General features: G+C 32.8%; 1 protein-coding gene across 4 annotated transcripts in view; it reads right to left on the bottom strand.

The window, feature by feature from the left end:
* The window catches only part of LOC106669294 (octopamine receptor beta-2R), a 293,096-nt gene that overhangs the window by 178,811 nt on the left and 92,772 nt on the right, over positions 1-21,513 (bottom strand). Inside the window, exon 2 of one of the 4 annotated variants that reach the window (XM_014398661.2) lies at positions 7,705-7,742. The exons of the other annotated variants lie outside the window; for them this stretch is intronic. The gene's annotated coding sequence lies outside the window, so the exon portion shown is untranslated. The remainder of the gene's footprint in view (positions 1-7,704; positions 7,743-21,513) is intronic. 4 annotated transcript variants of the gene reach the window in all.

Below are 21,513 nucleotides of genomic sequence, written 5' to 3'. Positions count from 1 at the left end.
TCTAGTTATCTGATTATTATTATTTACGAGTGTTGACAAAACAGAAATTACATTAACCCCCAGGGTTCCGGGATCTTTGAAAAACATCCATTTCCGCTGAAATTCGAACCCGAGACCTTTCAAGAGATAAGTGACCCCCGTCTACGCTCTAAACATTGCGACTACCTACGCCTCTGTTTATTGGTTTAAAATGTTGGCTTTACGGATATAAAAGTTGAACGATGATGGGATGCTCAAAAATGAGAAATGATGTTCATAAATATATTAAAAAAATTAAAATTTGTTAGGAAAAGTTGCTATTTGTTACTTTTTCAATTTTATTTCTTTTGTATGTGTTTTTATTTTGAGCTGTTGAATCCCGATTTATTTTTGCGAGACTTGCCCCGGTTCAATAAAAGAAATCGTACACACCAGAAATACATTTCCCCCAATCTCAAACCTGATTGAAATGGTAAACGCGGTTTGCAGCATCTGAGGCCACCTTTAATTAATAACGCCCGGGCTTCTGAGGTGGGTATTGGGATTAGTTAGGTTTCGCTGGGGTCTCTATATAATTAAGTAGTTCCCCAGCCACCCTCTAATACCCCGTCGTGGTTCAGCATTTTCCCAGCATTAAACGCTTATTGGAGTGGTGCCGCGTTTACAAAATTTACAACGGGAATCATTTCGAAACGTTGGATTTTCAGAAAGAACTAAATCTTCAAAATGTCTCACATTATAAGCTACCAAGATAAACCTGATTTTCTTAAAAAAATCAGACAGTAAATAAGATTTAATAAACAAAACACACTGCACAATAAAGTGGAAGTGGTGATTCCAATATAATTGCTTCCCGGGGAAATGATGCTACCCTCGTGTGCCACTTGACCTCTCTATAAATCAAAGCAATTCAACCATTACTAATTGACCTATTTCATATTTTTCACATTTCATAAATCTTATAATTTCAGTGTAATTTAGAAGCCGGACTGTCAGAAACAGCTTGGAGTCAAAGAGCTCAGAATAATCAGTACCGTTAACAAAACCTGTTCTTTGTATTAACCAAAAATTACAAATACATAAAAAATTAAGCTAAATTTTCAATCGAAATTCAAAATTAAATCAAACAAGTAAAAATAACAAGAAATAACGAAATGAAATAGGTCATACAAGATAACACTAGAAGTATAATTGAATTCAGCCACCCAAAACTTTCTGCAGAGCCAACTTGGGCAGATAAGATGTCCCCTATTCCAGCCCATCCAAAGTATAAAGAAAATATTGATATTGGTTTAATCAAAAGTTCAACTGGTTTTTGCTAAAAGTTAACCAATTACTTTTAACATGCTCTATATATAATCCATGGTATATTATCTTGGGGTAAAATATCATTATGCTTTTATTATGCTTGAAGGACATTTGTAATTTGCTTTTTCTCCGATTGACCCAAGCTTTTTTTTTCTAGAGGGGGGATGTATGTACCAACCGAAACATCCTGATGACAGTGAAATGAAATTTGTATAATTGTGTCATAAAGAAAAACTAATTCAGCTGTAGACATAATCCAACTCTTAAAGATTTGTAATCATATCAACAACAAAACATGATTGTTTTTAAACGTTGAAACACATATACATCAAAAACCTTTATTATCTCTGTATTTGCAAGTACGAGAATGTACATTTATGTAATTATTTATTATTCGAAAATCGTTAGATGCGGTCTGGTGTGATGTAGATTTCAGAAAAACATTTTCTTTATCTTGCCAACGTTTCGATCTTTATTGAGATCAACTTCAGGGCCTGGGATTTACAATCATTGTTTACATTTAACAAATATATGTAGGATGAGGAAAAAAGTGAATTTGTACAATATGTTTGTAAATCTCAGGCCCCGAAGATGATCTCAATAAAAATCGAAACGTTGGCACGATAAAGAAAATGTTTTTCTGAAACCTACATCACACCACACTGCATCTCACGATTTCCGAATAATAATCGACTAACGGTCACTAATCACCACACGTAATTATTTATTTTTGGTTCTCTTCTTTTGTTGCCACCTAATTATTGCCTTAATTCCTTGTATTTCTCAAACTAGAATAGTCATTTATTAATTGCCAAATTTTTAAATGTGCATAATTGAACTTCTCGTGGAAGCCGTGAGAATCGCCTAGTAAGGTGTTGTGGTATACCGATATATATCTGCATATCGTCTCATCCGTCCCTCCACTAAAGTAAGACTCCAAGGGCTTTCAACAACTAGGTCATTTCATCCTGCAAGGCATACAGTTTTTAAACCTAAACCTTCCTAGTTACGCTAAAAAACAACGCTGTTTTACACTTTATGCTTGTGCTTTTTGATTTCTCTTTCAATATTTTTCTTACGATCATTAGATTTCTTTTTCTTCGCATAAATAATAATGGTTTGGTGGGTAAGATTTTAAATTTGAAACTCCATATCACCGATGATGATGATTATGAAGATGGATGCAGAACGTCGGGGTGGTTTGATCCTTAAGCATTGCAGCCTTCTGGCTTTTGAGCTTTCCTAGTTCCTAAATTCAGTGCAATCGACTCAGTCTTTCAATTCAGAAGTGCTAGGTCATTCATTGACTCTCGTTGCTACAATTTTTTTCCCCTGGGTATTCTTTGTTACCAGGTTATTTATCTATTGCATAACCTACAAATGAGATCAAACAGATGAGTTTGCCAGTCTTGTTAAGAGTTGTTATAACATAAGCTTACTGAGTATGGCACATTTCGTATTTATCCACATCTCAGTTTGTCTTTTTTGATTTATTCTGTGATGGATGATTCTTTGTTGTTTTTGTTATTTCTTGTGAGTCTGCCTGTTTGTTAACCTAAATACCCATGTGTCCTGATATCCAATATATTTCTAATGTTTATTGGATTTTTTCTTCTCATAAAAAATTTTTTTTGAGAACTTTTTAAAACTGAAATCTCCATATCCCAAGATAGTAGACGAAACCAGCAAAAACAGTGCAATTTTGACGCATCAACAGACAATTTGTCCTCTGTCACACCTTTTACCACTCATATAAATTAACGCATCTTTCTGTAAACTAAACATCTGCTTTAAATATTTATTCAGAAATCGTGAGATGCGGTCTGGTGTGATGTAGGTTTCAGAAAAAACATTTTCTTTATCGTGCCAACGTTTCGATCTTTATTGAGATCATCTTCAGAAATACTTTGATTGAATATAAACTATATATTTTGTATTGTATAAATTCACTTTTCCACATCCTAAATGTATTTGTTAAATGTAAACAATGTTTGCAAATCCCAGGCCCTGAAGATGATCTCTATAAAGATCGAAACGTTGGCACGATAAAGAAAATGTTTTTTCTGAAACCTATATCACACCAGACCGCATCTCACGATTTCCGAATAATTATCGATTAACGGTCACTAATCACCACACATCTGCTTTAAATTTGCCTTAAATTTACCAAAAATATATATTTAATACACGATGTAGAATGAATCCTCCAAGCAGCTTGCAGCTAAATAAAAAATATTGCTTGTTCCATGATTGCAAATGTTAAAAACTACTCATAAATTTACACCAATATAGTCAATTTATTAGCTCAATACAAATTAATGTAAATCGATTTACCATGGTGAAGAATTTTCATGGAGTTCTATCAGACGAACCATTTTCAAATAATGATGTTTAAGGGGCAAATCACCCCGTTATAAGTGGTTAATAAAGGTTCATTTCGATTTTTTCTATTACCCAATCCGTTATACAGATTGTGTCATAAATAAAATTATACAGTGCCCAATTTTTATCCTCCGTTGTCAATTTTTGAAAGAAATGGATTGTTATCTCAGTACTTTACGAACATCAAATAACAATGTGTCAAATATTTTGCAAATTATGAATCGCAATTTCCTCTGCAATAATAAGCACTATGTAAATGAATCCACAAATAATAAATGTTGAATTGTAAAGGTTTAAATTATTTACTTATAAACATGAATAAAGAAGTGTATATTTAACAATATTGCTATTATTATTTCCCTTATTTTGGAATATTGCGAATATCCCCCCCCCAAGTGAATGTACAAACACCACACTTGGTTGTTGGTGGTTGTAGACTTAATCGTAGAGCCTACCTTTCCATAGTTTATGTTAATGACCTAGTGGTAACAATGAGCTCTCAAATTAGTAGAAAGGTGGTGTAAGAGAATATGGATCTTGGTCTCAGCATATACAAAATCACACTAATAACATACTTGAGTAGAAGAAATCCAGATACTAAGAGTAATACTGGTTCAAAAACCCACAGGGGAGAAACATATAGATCATAAATACAAAAAGCAAAAGATATAACATTTGAGCCAAAGATTCTGTACTAAAACGTGGTGTATAAATCAAAAAATTGTCATACATGGTAACCTAGTATGGTTTTGAAAGCCAAAACCCTTGGAAAAAAAATCAGTTTAAAAAATTACAAGGATTGGCATGGCCTAACATTGCGAGGAAATTTATAATAGCACAATTTCCAAAAAGCGGAAATGGTACTAGGATTGCCACTGCCAAGGAACTTCACACTTCAGGATAGGAAAAATGCAACCAGAATTTTAGGACTAAATTCAATCTGACCCAACGAAATGTGTAAATAAGAAATACTTAAAATGGATTAAAAGCTGCAGAGACAAATATGTTCTCAGACATTCAAGCAGCACCAAGGGAATTAGATTCCTCCACCTTCAACGCAAAGCTGATCTATCTCTTAGGAAAACGAAGACAGGTAACTAGCAAAATCGAGAAACCCTTCGGACCATTAAAAAAAAAATAAAAAAAAATAAAAAAAAAAAAATGGAGAAAGAATGATTACACACAGGATAAATTTGCTTGTCAAATTCCTCTAATTTATTTACTCTTTGCATCATAATAAAACATTATTTTCGCAAGTAAGTTATAAGGACGTTTAAACTTTTTAGTTTTGAAATTTTTTAATGTATAATTGAATACATGGAGAAATATATGAAAACCAGAACAACTGAGACATGATACCAGATGACTTCACAACCATGGTCCTGTCCCATAAGGCTACTGGATATATTTCGAAAATTGACCAAAGACAAAATATTCCGTACAACCCTGTAAATATTAAAAAATTAAGAACAATCAAACATAGCTAACGTAGAACTAAATAATGTGTATTTTCAATTTTTTTGTCGATTGGTAGTTAATAACCATTAGCAACAAAAACTAGAAAAAGAACTACGGTTGGATGCAGACACAACAATAAGAGAATTTTCAGAAAAAGATATGCTAAAGATAGATAAAAATATCATAACTCCTAGGAAAGCGAAATCAGATAATCCTGATGTACATGTCAGGACAGGAAGGGACGGAAGGCAAAGAACAAACTGGAAAAAAACAGGAAAATCCCTCACACCCTTTTGACTCACAGAGTGGTTTGCCCCAAAACATGTTAAAAGCAGAAATGAACAAATGTATAAAAAGAAATGACCTACCGACCACGCATTGGATAAATTCACCCAAATCGATTTTTTAATGGCCTTATGAACTCGCATATTAGACAGAGTACCTATTCCGTTGATGTTTCATCAATAAATTTTGGGGGGGAGGGAAGGGAAAAAGGGAAACGGTGGGAATCTAACCCACAACCACGAAAACTACGAGCCATGAATGTGTCACGCTAACCACTCGGCTACAGCAGTTCTAAAAATCTCAAAATCTAAATCTCAATAGGCAAGTAGACAACTAGTCCTTTATATTAGACATTCCCCATTCAATAACCACCTTAAAAATTAGAACACTGAAAAAAAAACCCTCCTGATTCTGTAATAAAACTCCAGATACTGGAACAAGTTTTAGGTCACTGCAAAGCATTAGCATTAGGAACAGAACTCATATTTCGGAAAGGCGATCGTAACGCCTATAAAAATTGCGAAGAGGAACCCCGGAAAGGGCTCAACTCTCTTAAAGGTAGTGCACTTCCCAGGGTATTGAAATAAAGAAGGGTCAATTTTCAAAACAGATTTTTTAGTTCGCTGTGGAAGAAAGGGAAGAAGCATGATATATTGTATAACTTTAGGAATTCAGTACATTTATTATTTTAAAGATGATTTCATGTATTTAGTACTTTTTTAAGTTTTATAGACATACAAGGAAATCGGCCGAAATCTGTCCACCATATATACTGCCCATTGTAATATTTTTGTATTTTCTAGGTACTGTATGCTTTCTTCCAGAGAATTGTTTTTACAGTTCAAAACCTTTTTGAATAATAAATTTTCTGTTGAATTATCCAGGGGTGGAAATTTTGTTGAAGACGATAATTTCCTCTGCCGGTGAATTAAGAGTTAATGTCGACATTTCCGTTTGGAGGCAAAATGCAGGAGAGAAGCGCGCACCGCTCCTGACAAAAGCCTTTTGAAAGAAAAGGTTAATTATTTCATAAATATTCACAACGGAGGGCCTGCTTTATAAGCTCTCCCAGCGACGCACCGCCATTTGGGCATTTATTTCGCTAATGTTAAGACCGTTTTAATTGCAAAATAAATAACAAAACACGTACTATTATCATCTAGGTTTTATATTTCCTTCCCCTTGAAAACGGGCACGTTTTCTTGTTAAAGACCCATTACAGGATACATGATTAAAACATATTACATTTTATTTAATGACCAATATTTACAAATCTCTAAAAATATTGATATAATCTCTGTTATTTAATAAATTTATTATCTTTGCGCTGCAGTAAATATTTAACACAAACGTGAAAATTCATATTATCGCGATCATATTCTTTATTTATAAAATAAAACATCGCACAACCAAAACATTGCAGTGATACTCATTCGGCGAGGAAAAAGTAATTATTCCATAAAGGTCCGTTATCTCTTTTTTCTGTGACCAAAAAAATCCAATTTTGTTAAAACGTCAGCATGAAAAACAAATAAAGCTACTTTATTCAAAGTTCAAAACCGTTCAATTTTTTGAAAAATTTCAACAATACTTGATAACTTTTATTAACTGATGATAATGAACCGTAAAACTTATTCATACTTATAGTAGATTCATTCAATAATAAAATTATCAATAAATCGTCGGGAGAAACAATTATTTCCGATGTAAAACAATTTTCTCCAATTGAATAGAAAATATGTAAACATACATATCTTTTGTAAATATTTATTTACCGGATATTATTTTTGCTAAATGTATTTATGTGCACAGCTAGTTGGAAAAATATTACTTCTGCGTTTTTAGGTGACATGAATTTAAACCTTTCAATAAGTTATATGATCCTAGTTGGCTTTTTAGTTGCGAATAAAATGAATTAAGTATTTAATAGTAGTTTGACTCCCGAGACATCTGGGCCTTAGGCCATCCTGTATGAAAGCAATTACTTCATTTTATCTTTTCAGTTACTAAATTGTTTTCTTAGATATTTGAATAATAATTAACTGAACGGTTTCGTTTGAAATTCTAGCGTTTAAATTGCTAGAGCCTATTAGTTTTATCTATGCTTTTAACTATTTTTCTGTACACAGAAAACCTTTTACAATTCATATAAATAAGTTATTATATTTAATATTATTGTTGATTGCAATCACGAACTTTCAAATTATTTCTCCTACAAACATTGTCAACATTAATAACAAATAAATAAGTAAACCTCATAAGTGAAAACAGTCAACGAAAAGCAGTACTTACACAATAAACAACCAAAGGATGATGGAGTTTACGCTCACCTAAAAAAAAAGAAAAAAAGTTATTTAGAAAAATAGCATTCTAAATTGTGCATTAAAACGTATACAGAACGAAACATAACGTCAGACATCTTTTTCTCAAAAACATGCATATCTTGGAGTAAAACTAAAAATTGAAGCCCCATTAATTTTTGGCGTAGAAATATATACATAATAGAGCGAACTAATATCCAAATGTTTAATCAAATTGGACTTTTTATTTGTAATAAAATTTGAAAAACGTCAAAAAGATTGGATGAAAATTAACGTTTATGACTGTTTAAAGTTTTTACGTTGAGTATCACGACCTTGTAAACCGTTAGAAAACAACTTATTCAAGTGTTAGCAATGCAAATTTTAGATTGCATAATTCTGGAAATTAATTTTCAGTTTAAGAAAATGCATTAAGATGGTGATTTCAAGTACTTATTCTTTTTATCTAAGGTCATAGTTGAGATGAAAAAATTAACGTCACGAGCGGGATTCGAACCAACGACCTTCGGCTAAGCAACCATCGCCCTCTCCCACTGCACTTTGGTTAATACATTCACTTTCATTATTCCAAATATATCTATCAAGTAGTGAGAACAATATAACTGTCCTGTTTCCTCAAAAAACAAACAAGAAAACAACAAATACATATATTGTTTATGTTAGTATCTTTTACTATTAGAGAGACCGAGAGAGAGAGAGAGAGAGAGAGAGAGAGAGAGAGAGAGAGAGAGAGAGAGAGAGAGAGCGAGAAACGGTCGGAGGGAGCAAGAGTGAGGGTGAAAGAGAATATTATTTTTAAATTGAATAATGTTTTATTAAGTGGTAATTAAACGAAGGAATTCACTAACACGCTAATTTACGTAGTAACAATGTTCGATCTGTAACTGACATTAGATTAACAATCGATCAGAAAAGTCTTGTCAATCTGTTGGAAAATTTACACACTAAAACAATTAATCTTGCTAAATTGAGATATTTGTTCTCTTCAAAGTTGCAAAAAAATACTGATTAATAACGTAATTTTAATCGCGAATTAAATATAGAAGAACCAGGTCTATCTTTTATGTGACTCCTTCTCGGAATTTACATTCTCAAATTATGAGACGAAGACGTTTTGGTTCTTGTCGAGTAATTCCAATTTTGACAATTTTACCTTATATGTAAACCCACTAGGGAAGAAATTATCCTTTGTTGGAAAGAAATAATCGTATAGATATTTTCTAAATAAATCTTCCTCACCGTCAGGAAAGTTGCCAGACGTTCTTTCCAGGTTGAAAGGCGTGTGTTCAGAATAATACCCGGAGAAGTCTGAAAATGTCTTTGCTTGGAGAAATTCAATTGAACGATATTAATCAGAGGGTATTTTTCGTGATTGTCTAGTTGATACTTTTTATTTTATCCGTTTCAGAAAAAAGTTTCAAGGCGATTTATAATAATTATTATATTATTATTAAAAAAAAGTCCCATGGTGTTTCGCTTTGCAAATTCGAACTACTTCTTGTACATCTTCCCTTTTAACTTTTTGCGATATTTAAGTGCGATTTCGTGATAACACTTAAAGCATAACAATAACCTTCATTAATTTAACGTATTTGCCTGACAGTCTTTTTTTAACCTAACGCCTAATGACCTGATTTTTCTTAGATAGTTATGAAGTGAATACATTCAAATGGTTTCTTCAATGTCCCATCTCTCTAGAAAGTTGTTCTGCGGATAAAAGGAGAAGTTGGGCAACTTTTCGGCAGATAAAAGCGAATCAGCAGACACAAAACTCGGATTTAAAGCTTTTAAATGAAACATTTTTCTTTTTCGCATAAATATCGAGAACTTAAACGACGTTTATTTTCCCTTTGTGCGTGCGGCAGCCTTTTAAACAAAAGAGTTTTTCTACTATCCATTGTATAAAAAGCGATTCATTTCTCAATATAAATACTTATTTTTACTCTTCTTCTTCGGTTGTTGACTTTTTATATTTGTTGGGTTTCTATTCAGACACTAGACAACCATTAAATTTGTTTTCTTGGTTGCCTAGTTCCTGAAAAGAAACCCAAGAAATATAAATACTTCACGTCTATTTCAACAATAATAATTTAACCTTCTCAATAGGTTTACATAAATAACATTTGTGTAGTGAAAAGTTATAACACTTTTAACACAAAACGTTAACATGGAAAACCTGTGGACAACAATATATCCAACACATTTGGCTTGGCAATCTCTGAACGGACTTTTGCCATCTGTTTATCAACTGTCCATCCGTTCAAGGTTCCATCTATTCTGGTTCGTTTTATTATTGTTCACTGGGGTTTCAGCACCTCTACCTTATCAGTTGACATGCAGATAAATTCATAAAATCAAAACGAATATTCAGCATTCCCAAACATTTGATTAAGTACAAACTTAACGTACATCAATTTATATAACTACAATGTTTCTTATATAACAACATCTACAAACGTTTTTAGTAAAGTGAAATTTACAATAACTATTTACAATCATATACAATTTATTGTTTTATTATTATACAAACAGTCTTTCAAGCAGATGACCAAGATATGTTTCAATACATTAAATTTCCTTTACTACAGCACCGTTTCTAAACTTTTAGTATTACATATTGTTTTTCCAATTTAGCTGGTTGAATTTTGTTGAAATAAAACACCAATTGTTTATATGCCATATATTTCAATCGCTTATGCGTTTCGGTTCACGTTTCTGATCTTTCTTCAATGTTCCATTTTAAATTGTTGGTGACCCAGTTTTTATCTGTCTATCTATCTATTTATCTATCTATCATCTATCTATCTTTCTTTCTTACCCTTNCTCTCTCTCTCTCTCTCTCTCTCTCTCTCTCTCTCTCTCTCTCTCTCTCTCTCTCTCTCTCTCTCTCTCTCTCTCTTACACTCTCTTTTTACTTTATCTTTCTTAAATTTTCTTTTTGCAATCCTATCGTATAATCCTATAAGTTCTTGGCACAGCCCATCATATTTCATTCACACTTTTTTATACTTTCCCTCTTTGTTAACCATTCCAGTGTCAATTTAAGTAAATAGTAATTAAACTTTGATAACCTTTGATAAACTTTATTATATAATTGTATTATTAGTGTTGCAATAATAAAACATAAATTTTCAATGTGGCATAGTTTATGTTCCAGATACTAAGTCGAGGTGACTTTACTTCAAAATGCGTGCCGGTAACAGTGTTTTAAATAAATAATTTTTAATTATTTTCGTTGACATTTTAATTAGAGTAATAAAATTTTAACCCGACTCGTGTATATAAGTTTAAAAGAATAATTTTCCTGACAGGTTAATTCATTTTTATACCAGTTGGTTCTGACTGAAAAAAGGAAAACTGAAAAACAAATTATTCATAAAGTCTTTTCTTTCTTTTAACAGTTTAATTAATCATGTTTTAGCTTTTAATAGGTCGACCTTTCTCGAATTATTGTTTGTTTTAGCAGCTGTAAGCCTGGGAAAATAAATTTTTATTCACCTAGCAAATAATTAATCACATATACAAATGAGCTAAAAGTTGTTAAAAATGATAAATTTCTGCTTCTTTTAATACTTTTTTAAATTAAGTGTAATAACAGTATTTGTTAGAAATATACATCATATAGACATAAGATACGTGGAAACAAATGTACTCAATATCACCTGTAGCATGTTTTTTATTTATTTTGAAAATCTACCATCTGAACTCATTACTAATACAGTTCTGAATGTTTCTATAAAGAATAATTTACTACTTTTTAGTAAAAAATATGCCAAGAAATCTTTTATTGAGCATTACTCAACTGTCAAACAAGACGAATTCAAAAACAAAAACAGGGGTACAATCCAATAAATCACAATTTAACTTAAATAACTTAATAAAACACTATTGTTGTTAAACAATCGTTTATCACAAACTGAATATATTTTCACTATAGTTTTAATCGTTTATTTTTTCATGTTTGGATAAAATTGTTTACGGTGGAACTTGCTTAGTATTTTATGATCTTAACCTTTCACGTTTTACAAACTCTGATTGTGACCATGGAATGCGTTTTCCTCCTGATTTCTGTTACGTTGTAACATGCATAGTTTAGTTTGGTAAGGTTAATGTACTATAAGGCAAAAGTTGGTTTCCGCTCCAAAAAACCACCCACGGTTTCAACCCAAGAGGAATTCGTTTGTGGTAGATGCCAGCCCGGAAACATCGGTGTATTTAATTTGCTCACAGACTGCCATCACAGATGATTCCGTATGTTGTTCAACGTTTTGATTACTTTTACTTGCTGAATAATCCACAATTTTCCCTTCCTATCAAAAGTTGATTAAACCAGTGGAGACTGTTCGAAGATAACAATCAAGGTGTTTTGCCGTTCGTCCAGTGGCTGTTGAACAATAGGATCGGCTGGATAAAATTTCGAGCGGGAAATTACCTTTTTTTCATACATTTTCACAAATACACCAACAATGTAACAGAATCACCAAAGCTTTAAATGAAAATAAGAAAGTTTAAACAATGCCTACCACTTTGCGTTATTAACAAAAAAAATCATTTTTATATAAATAAATATATTTGCTTGATTATTTTACACAATATTATGATTTTTTTTTAATATTTTGGAGTTTAGACTAATGGGCTGAGAAAGAAATTAGAATTTCGTGATTCAAAGTTGCAAATTTTTGGCCAATAAAAAAATCTAAAAACGTAATATATAATTTAAGTCGGTACGAACGGAAGTCCGTTTCCCTGAGGCCGATTTACATTTGACTCAAATTTGTTTGATGTTGATACAAAAAAAATTAATCATTAACTAAATATTGCAATTAGTAATTTAATTTTTAATAATTAAATTATTTTCTAACAAACATTTTAACCCATATTTTTTCTTCGTTTAATTTATGTATTATAATAATTAATAATAATAAATAATAAATATAGATTATAAATTATTGGGGCTAGCAATTTAGAAGGAAAAAGCTTTAAAATATTCAAAAATTAAATTCTAATATTAACTATTGGCGATAGAGGCAAGCGTGATTCGCAAAATTAATTACATTTTTGAAATCATTAAACAGCAAGTCAATAAACGGTGTCTTATTATATTTAGAAAAATTTAAATAAAGAAACCGAATCTTCGATAAGATATATTACATACATTTTGCAACAAAATGCACTAGGTCTTCTTTAAAAGCTTGATAACATAAGCGAGTATTTGGGTCCCCTGTTCCGATTCTTGGAGGAAATGGGGTTGTTCTATTCTAGTTTGTGTTGAAATTGAATGTATATATTAACGTGAAAGTTTGATGTGGGAGGGTCGATGGCGGAATCGGATACACCCCATCGACCCTCCGTTGTATAGTATGTGTAAAGGTTATGTGGAGAGTGAAAGCATTTATTGGCGAGAATGTGTGATGTGAGAAGGTCGATGAGGGAATAACGAGCACCCCATCGGTGCTCAATTAGGCAGTTGTATAATACGGGTAAAGGGTGATGAAGGAATATAGACAACTCATAATTGAATAAATGGTTTTTAAATAGGAGTGAATGTATTTAATAATGAACGTGAGTACGAAATGTTTAGGTGTTGAATTGACCTAGCTGGAGGTCAACCTTGGTGGACGGACGGGAAGACTGATGTCTGATTCCAGACTGCCAACATCCGGCGTGTTGATGATTCTCGAATCTGCCGGCAATTTACTGTAAATAATAAATCCTGTAATTGCCGGTGGACTACGAGAGGCCAATAGGCTAAGCTCGGTTCGTGATTGCATATATGTACATGCATATGGCCATCTGAGCCTATACAAATCCAAATTTTTTCTTTAACAGGCCCATTACATAATGAAGCCCGAAAAGGCGCACCATTGAGATAAAGCTGATCTCAAATTTTGAATAGCCACCTTACTCGACCAATGACAATTCTTTAGACCTTTAAACAAGAAGGTTTTAGAATTTCTTTTAAAAGTACGGGTTCACTTAAAAACATCCTCTCAAAACCTAAAGACAAGGTAGACAACTTGGCCAAAAGTGGGGTTTACCAACTCAATTGTAATGATTGTAATATTAAATGTATAGGACAAAGCGGTAGAGAAATAAAAACGAGAGTAAAAGAACACGCCTAATTCGAGCGAATTTTAGGAATTTAAGGACCATCTAAAAGAAACAAAACATAATTTCAATCTAAATTTAAATACAGCAGTGTTACATAGTTTCAACAAAGGAAGAGAACTAGATTGGTTTAAGAAATTTGAAATTAAAAAATGTAAAATTGAACATGGTGATAAATGCATTAATAATATAACAGATTTTGATCTACCTCCCTTTTAAATATGAACATAAATAATATTAAACGTCCAAATAATTAAATTAATTATGTTAATTGTTATTATTTTTATAATCATTTAAAAATATTAAGGCATCATTCTGATTTTCTATATTTTATGTTTAATCACTAATTTATAATTATTTTCTTACAGTATTTAGTAATATAATATTTATTTGTGTTTTAATTTCCGCTTTTCGCACGTTCAAATTGAGCTCTATTAAAAAACCAGCAGCTAATTGGAACGTCGCGTTGGCGGGGTATCAGCGGGTTCACTTTTGCAATTCATGTCAAGAGACATGGTTGTAGAAATCCTTCAACCTGATGATGAGCTAAAGGGCTCGAAATCCGGCCGTTGCAGGGCTGCTTACTGTGGGTGGGAACTATCTTTTTAAAAAGGATTCCTTAGTTCTGTACTTATAACATATTAAAATCATCTTGGTATATTTCCTTATAAAACGATAAGACGCAAAATTGATCTGACTTGTTCTCGAGTTTCTTCGCCGAATTTGACACTTTGTTTTTTTATAATTTCCTTAAACCGCAAAGGACCCTCATTAAGGTTATTTATTCGCTCATTCATAAGAAAAGGATGGGAACCTAAGATCTCTGCACAAACTATTTTAATGCTGCAGACCAAATTGCACCACGATTAGCGACTTCAAGAACTATTTTGCAAAGACGGTAATCACGATATTTGAAGAGTTTAAAGATGTGGTTAAAATGAAGTTTGAGGGCACATAAACATTACTGAACTACTTATTTAGAAATCGTGAGATGCGGTCTGGTGTGATGTAGGTTTCAGAAAAACATTTTCTTTATCGTGCCAACGTTTCGATCTTTATTGAGGTCATCTTCAGGGTTCAAAGTGTTTGTCTTCTGTGTAATTGTGCCATTCTTGCGTGTCGTGTCGAGAGTGTACTGAACTACGTTAGTAAGAAACGGGCAAATATGTTTCTAATGACAAAACTCCAAATTTTTTGCCTAGACTTGTGAGGCATTTCACAGGAAGAGAAACAGAATTTTGAGAAATTAAGTCATGCCATGTACAGTTATGAGTCCCCAAAGTTTCGTTGTAGATACTTTGTTGTTGATAGCTAATTGAAAGACAAAGATATTTATACCCTTCTACGATTTCAATCTTTGTGTTATTGCAAATTTTTCTTCAATATTGGACAAAGATAAATATATTAAAAATATTAAGATAGTTAAAAACTAATAGTACATATTAAAACTTGAATAACCATTCGCTAAAAATAAGGAAAGTAAATAGACTATATATTAATAACATTTGTTAGGCCAGGAATCAACAGCTTTATGAACAAAATGTTACACGTACACAAAAAAATGATCTGAGTATTAAAAGAAGTATGCATAATGTCACAAGAGTTTATAATTAGACAGGTTTTCTAGTCTAGCAGGTATGATTATTTCTGTTGAGCTGGCAATTATCGACGTCGCCGTGTGTCGCTTGATCGATTTTTTGGAATCCCGGGTCAAGCGAATAAGGACAAGTCGGCCACTATTTTATTTACGACTCCCATTGACCGGCTGACTATTTTCGGACGGCTCGGCTCAAAAGGATCGCTTATTAAAAATAAGTCGAAGTGCCACGACTGAATCGATTGCATAAAATAAAGACTGCCGTGTTGAATTGTCGTATCTACCGTTCTTAAAATAACACCAACACGGTCAATGGCCGATTCAAGTTTAAAAATATTTTAGGATTGACTATTTTAAAAAATCTATGTTTACATTTGATGAAAAAATCATGCCTAACAATAAGTTAAATAAGGAAGGCTGCTAAGAAAAAATTGAGAAATATTTACAAGGTAATATAAATAGCATGTGAATATTTTGTTAAAAAACATCTTTTACAGATTAGTGGTTGGATCGTCGCGTTCGTTTTCGATAATTAAACATTTAAGTCACTACTAATGCAAAAATATATTTATAACAATAATTATTCAGAAATCGTGAGATGCAGTCTGGTGTGATGTAGGTTTCAGAAAAACATTTTCTTTATCGTGCCAACGTTTCGATCTTTATTGAAATCACCTTCAGGGCCTGGGATTTACAAACATTGTTTAAATTTAACAAATACATATAGGATGGGGAAAAAAGTCAATTTATACAATGCAAAAACATATTTTTTTTTATTCAATTTTATATTCAAGTTTTTCTATATAAATATTTGAAACGATCCTGACTTGATGATGACTTGATCCGGAACAAACGCTCAGAGCGCTGTATATTTTGTTTTTATTTGCTAGTTAGTTACACAGTGTAAACTGTAATAATTGTAAATAATGTGTAACGATTAAATTCATTATTTACATTTTTCATAGTAAAGTGTAAAAAAGAGCCTTAATTGCAAAAACAAAAAATGAAATAATACAATATAACCAAGTTCTTTTATTCATTTTCCACCTAATTTTACATTTCATTCACAACTGTAGTAATTATTCATAGTTCAACCTATTCATAATTTCCGGCTGTGTTCTCCGGGCCTGTGAATGAATATTCACGGTAATCTAGTGTATGAACATTGTGAGATAGCGTGTAAATTATTTTACTCGCGTGAATGACCAGGCATGTGGGCGTTGTATACATTGTAGTGCGTTAATACATATTGTATACATAATCACAATGTATATACATGCTCATCTGTTTTAATCATTTCTCTTATTTTCTAAATTTATTTTCAAATGATATTTCTTTCGGATAAATGGCGATGTTGCTAATATATTAGTTAATTAAGTTTACAATGATCAATATGTAAATAATTAACTAACAAATGAAAACGGAGTTCAGAAAAATTCATTTTATAAATTATCCAGAAGTGCACATGCGCATATATAAGATAGAAATAGCGAAGGTTTAAGGGGAATAATGATAATGAAGTAGTGAGGGAAAAGTAAAGGAAGTATGTATGGTTAGGAGAGAGAGAGAGAGAGAGAGAGAGAGAGAGAGAGAGAGAGAGAGAGAGAGAGAGAGAGAGAGAGAGAGAGAGTGAGAGAGTGAGAGAGAGAGCAAGAGGAAAAAGAGTAAAAATATGGTAAATGATTAGTTTGAGGTAATTGAAATTAATAAATTTGCGAAAATTGTGGAATTTGTTTTATTTTTTCACAAGTTAAAACTGTCCCCTTCTGTCTGCCCAAGTAAAAAAAAATATATCTTACATTAGGTAGTTGCCTGTCAATCCCCAGATAACTACGAGGATAAGCAGACCAAGATGATCTTTAACGAACAAAATATGTGTTCATCAAATCGCAGGCCACATAGAAAAATACCTCAATTCCTTATTTTTCCATCAACCTCCTGAACCGTGTAAGGTATACTGTACGTTTTAACATAGAGGGTTTTTCAGATCATCAATGCATAATTATATACGTATTTCTAAATCTCTTACTGTTACATAATTTAAAAAATTGAAGCAGGTTGCCTTCAAATAGGACCTTTCCTTTAGGAAACCCATAACACCAACTTTATATATTAATTTGAAAATATTCTTGTCAGCTATCGCAAACAGAGAGATCATAGAGAGGGAGAGAGAGAGAGAGAGAGAGAGAGAGAGAGAGAGAGAGAGAGAGAAAGAGAGAGACGGAGAGAGAGAGAGAGAGCGTGAGAGAGCGTGAGAGAGAAAGAGTAAGAGAAAAATGTAGAAAATGATTAGTATGCGATAAGGAGAGGGTGAACGAGTCTAGTGAAAAATAATAAAATAGAAAACAGAAGATATTTTTGTACAAAAATATGTACTTGTGAAAAACAATGAAAAAGTAGGTAGAAAGATAAATATGTAATATATGTAATAAATTACATATGTATTATATTACATATTGTATATGTAATATACAACACATGTGTAATATACAATACATGTACTTTTGCAGATCTATAGATAGATAAAAACGGCAGGTTAATATTAAGTTAAAAATTGATTTGTAAAATGTTCAAAATTGCATATTTTTATTATAAATGCCAGTTCATTTTACGCGTTTTAAACATAACCCCACGTTTATGTTCAAAACGCGAAAGAAGATATTTTTAAGGTTTAAACAGTTTTGTTTTAAAACATGGCTACTTAATGGCCAAGTCCATTAAGGATCTCTCAACATCTGTCGTTTCAGAAGAACTCATTAATGAACTAAGAACTCACCACTTTCCTCAACTATCTTATATATAATACATAGTATATAGTAAATCATATTTGGGTTAGCTGATAGAGTTGAAAGTGTAAAGTAAAAATTGGACGGGGCTGTGTCAGGGGACATGGCCGTTTGTATAACTTGAAACGTTTACGCTCAACGAGCCATTTTTCGCCTATTCGGTTGAAATAGAACGAGAATTGTTTATCAAGTTTTATGTTAACATAAAACAAACACTGAATGATTCATGAAATGATTTATGTCGACAAGGCGACGAAGATTTTGTTTAACAATGGCCAGTGATACGAAAAGTGAGAGATGTAAGGCATAATAGCCCCATAATTAATGTGTCTGGTGAACATATTTTCGATAGTGGTACTGCCTTCAGTGGGCCGTTGAGACCGAATTCATCCTTCATGAAATCAACGGGGTCTCTTAGCCTGATCGAGAGATCGGTAATATTTTTTGTCAAATTCAATGAATATTAACTTAACGGTCGAGACTTAGTGATATTGAAAATGGCACCAGAAAACCTCAGAATTCCACGTCCATGTGGCATATGTTGCCAACGGTATTTCCTAAAGTGGGAATTGCCGCGGAAACTGATGACATCAACGATGATTTATCTGCAGTGCGTGAAGCTAAGTTTGTAGGTCGCAAAATTTCCGTCGCCTGCGACGGTTAGGACAAGGTAAACTGGCGATCTCAACGATATTCACGCGCGGTTTTATTGTTTGTTTTTCCCGAAGTGGTTTCCCTATCCGTCATATAGTCGGAAAATTTGAGTAGTTTCTCGCATTAAATATCTCCCAAACTTTGAGAACTGCAAGCCGAGACGATCAAAAATCTATTAGAAATTTGTAAGATAGACCAAATAGATTGGTTTCGAATATCGTTTTGAAGGGTTAGTCTGCTGTAAGCCAATGGTCTACAATCAATTTGTACGACGTTGATATCACTCGAAAAAATCTTCTACGATATGAACGACTGAATACACATAAATCATATGTTAAGTGTATTCAGTTGCTATGTCCATTGGTTCTGGGAAAACATCGGTAGACGGGCTCGGTTGTCGGCGTTGATCACTGAGCGCGCCGTGCCAGATTTGACAGGCTCCCTAAAGAGTCTCGCCGCCGGATATTGGGCCTAACCCATAGCATCCAACGAAATGTCTAAATTATATTTTCGTTTGGCTTCTGCGAAGGCTGAGGTTGCCATATTGAATTTCTACATGTTTATTTAAGTTTTTATATAGAAATATTGTCCAAAATACACTTATCATTATTTAAGTCGATCAAAATGACACCGCATTTGAGTCTATGCGACTAATATTTAGGGCGTGATTAAGGTTACGGTTACGATGGATGCGCATTCTAACGAAATTTTGTTCTGACAATTTAGTCCGAACAAACAAATACTTGTTTTCCAATAAGAGAGTTTACTTTGGCAGCGAAATGCATGTCACAACATGCACGATGTCGTCAGAACCAGTTCATTTTTTCGTGCGTTCTGACGTTCAATTTATTCAATTTTGGTATTTCTCCATGGATATAGATAAACTGATTAGTCTTGTTGATGAGAATCGGTGTTTGTGGGTCATGAACGACAAAAAATATCACGACAGAGATATTTCTCGGCCAAAGTGGGAGAAAGTTGCTCAAGAAATCAACATTAGGAATAAGCCATATTCGGTTAGTGGTCATAATTGACTATATTAATTATTCTAATGAAGAATTATTTTTATTTAAGGTTTTTGGTTGAGACGAAAAATTAGTGTCACGAACGGGATTCGAACCCACGACCTTCTGCTCAATACGCAGCTGGTCTCACCTATTGAGCTATCGTTACATCGATCCCCTCGGACACCACTTCATCACAACCTACAACAGTTCGAATTTTCCCTTTTTTTGCAATTTTTTTAAAAATTAATATGGTCAATTATGACCGCTAAACATACATGTATTGCATTGTTTTAAGGGGCTAGCAATAATTTGAAACTCTCCCTTTTCGTCCCTTGTAGAAAAAAAGTGGTTAACATGCTCTGTTATCCCACCACCTATAATAGCTTAATCAACAGACTTTCAAGAAAATAAAACTCGTCAAGTTCGTCCATTTTGCCGGGAGGCAGAAACGTACTGCCTATCAGAAAACTAGCACAATGGACCACCTAGTTCTGAAGAGGATTTCAGACGTACTCGTCTGAATAAAATTTCGTCAGTATTCGCATCCATAATACGCCGGAGGCTTTGGCAAGACGACTATTTCGTTATGGCTCAGCTTCCTGTACTGACATCCACAAATTTCGATGTGATTTTAAAGACATTTCAAATAAAAACACAAAACATCCATATTTTTCTTATTTGTCTATTAAAATTGACGTGTTTCTATTCACAGGAATTCAAATTTGGAATGCTAGGTATCAACTAAAACGATTTTTTGGTTACAACGTACACGTGATTATTAACATTTCCATTATTTTTTATTTATAAATAAAATTATTTTATTTGTAAATAGTGTTTAATGAAATTCGCTTCATTGTTGAAATGACGTTTGCATAACACTGTAATCTAAAGGTTACTATGTACGTATTTATAATTTATTAGGAAGTTAGTAGTCGAGGCCCAGTCAGAGCGTCATTCATGATTATTTTTATAGGTAAACATTCTAAGACTTTTTAAAGATTATTATAATTTTTTTATGAGTTCTCTTTCATGGCCGATCAAAAATTATTTATAGCAATTTTGTTTACAACTCATTATAAAAAGGCAAATATAAACTTGAAAGGAAACTAAATTACCATCTTGTGGACTTTATTTTGAAGAGGGGAAGCATTTCTGATCGATTACAGACGGCCTCGGATAATTCGAAACGTTTTCATCTACAGTATTAGAAAGTGATGTCATCGGGCCTTGCGACGTGGAATGAAACAACAAAGAAAATAAACAAGACGTTGAAGATATTCGGCGGAAGTTTTTCACATTTGATTTTTCACGGCGAGGTGAGACGAATCGTCCTTGATTAACTACGAGGAGGTGAAAAGTCCGGGAAAAAACGTTTACCTTCGATGAAACGGGAAAACAAAGAGTTGTGTAGATTTAACATTGTCATTTCATAACTGCCGTGAAATTACGAAAAACGTACACGTGCGCCTTCGTATAATATTCCCTGCTTGAATGTCTGAGCTGAATAGCAGTAATTATAGCGTGCAATTAAGTCGTTGTAATGCTCTATTCACTAACTCAATTATGAAAGGTCGAGTCATTCGGCTTAGTAGTTAATATGTGAAAACGCTGAATCTAGAATTAGCCCG

The sequence above is a fragment of the Cimex lectularius genome, unplaced genomic scaffold, assembly GCF_000648675.2.
Source record: "Cimex lectularius strain Harlan isolate CLEC.00 unplaced genomic scaffold, Clec_2.1 scaffold35, whole genome shotgun sequence".
Taxonomy (NCBI): domain Eukaryota; kingdom Metazoa; phylum Arthropoda; class Insecta; order Hemiptera; family Cimicidae; genus Cimex; species Cimex lectularius.
The sequence above is the reverse complement of the archived record's forward strand: the minus strand, read 5'-3'. Positions and strand labels throughout refer to the sequence as shown.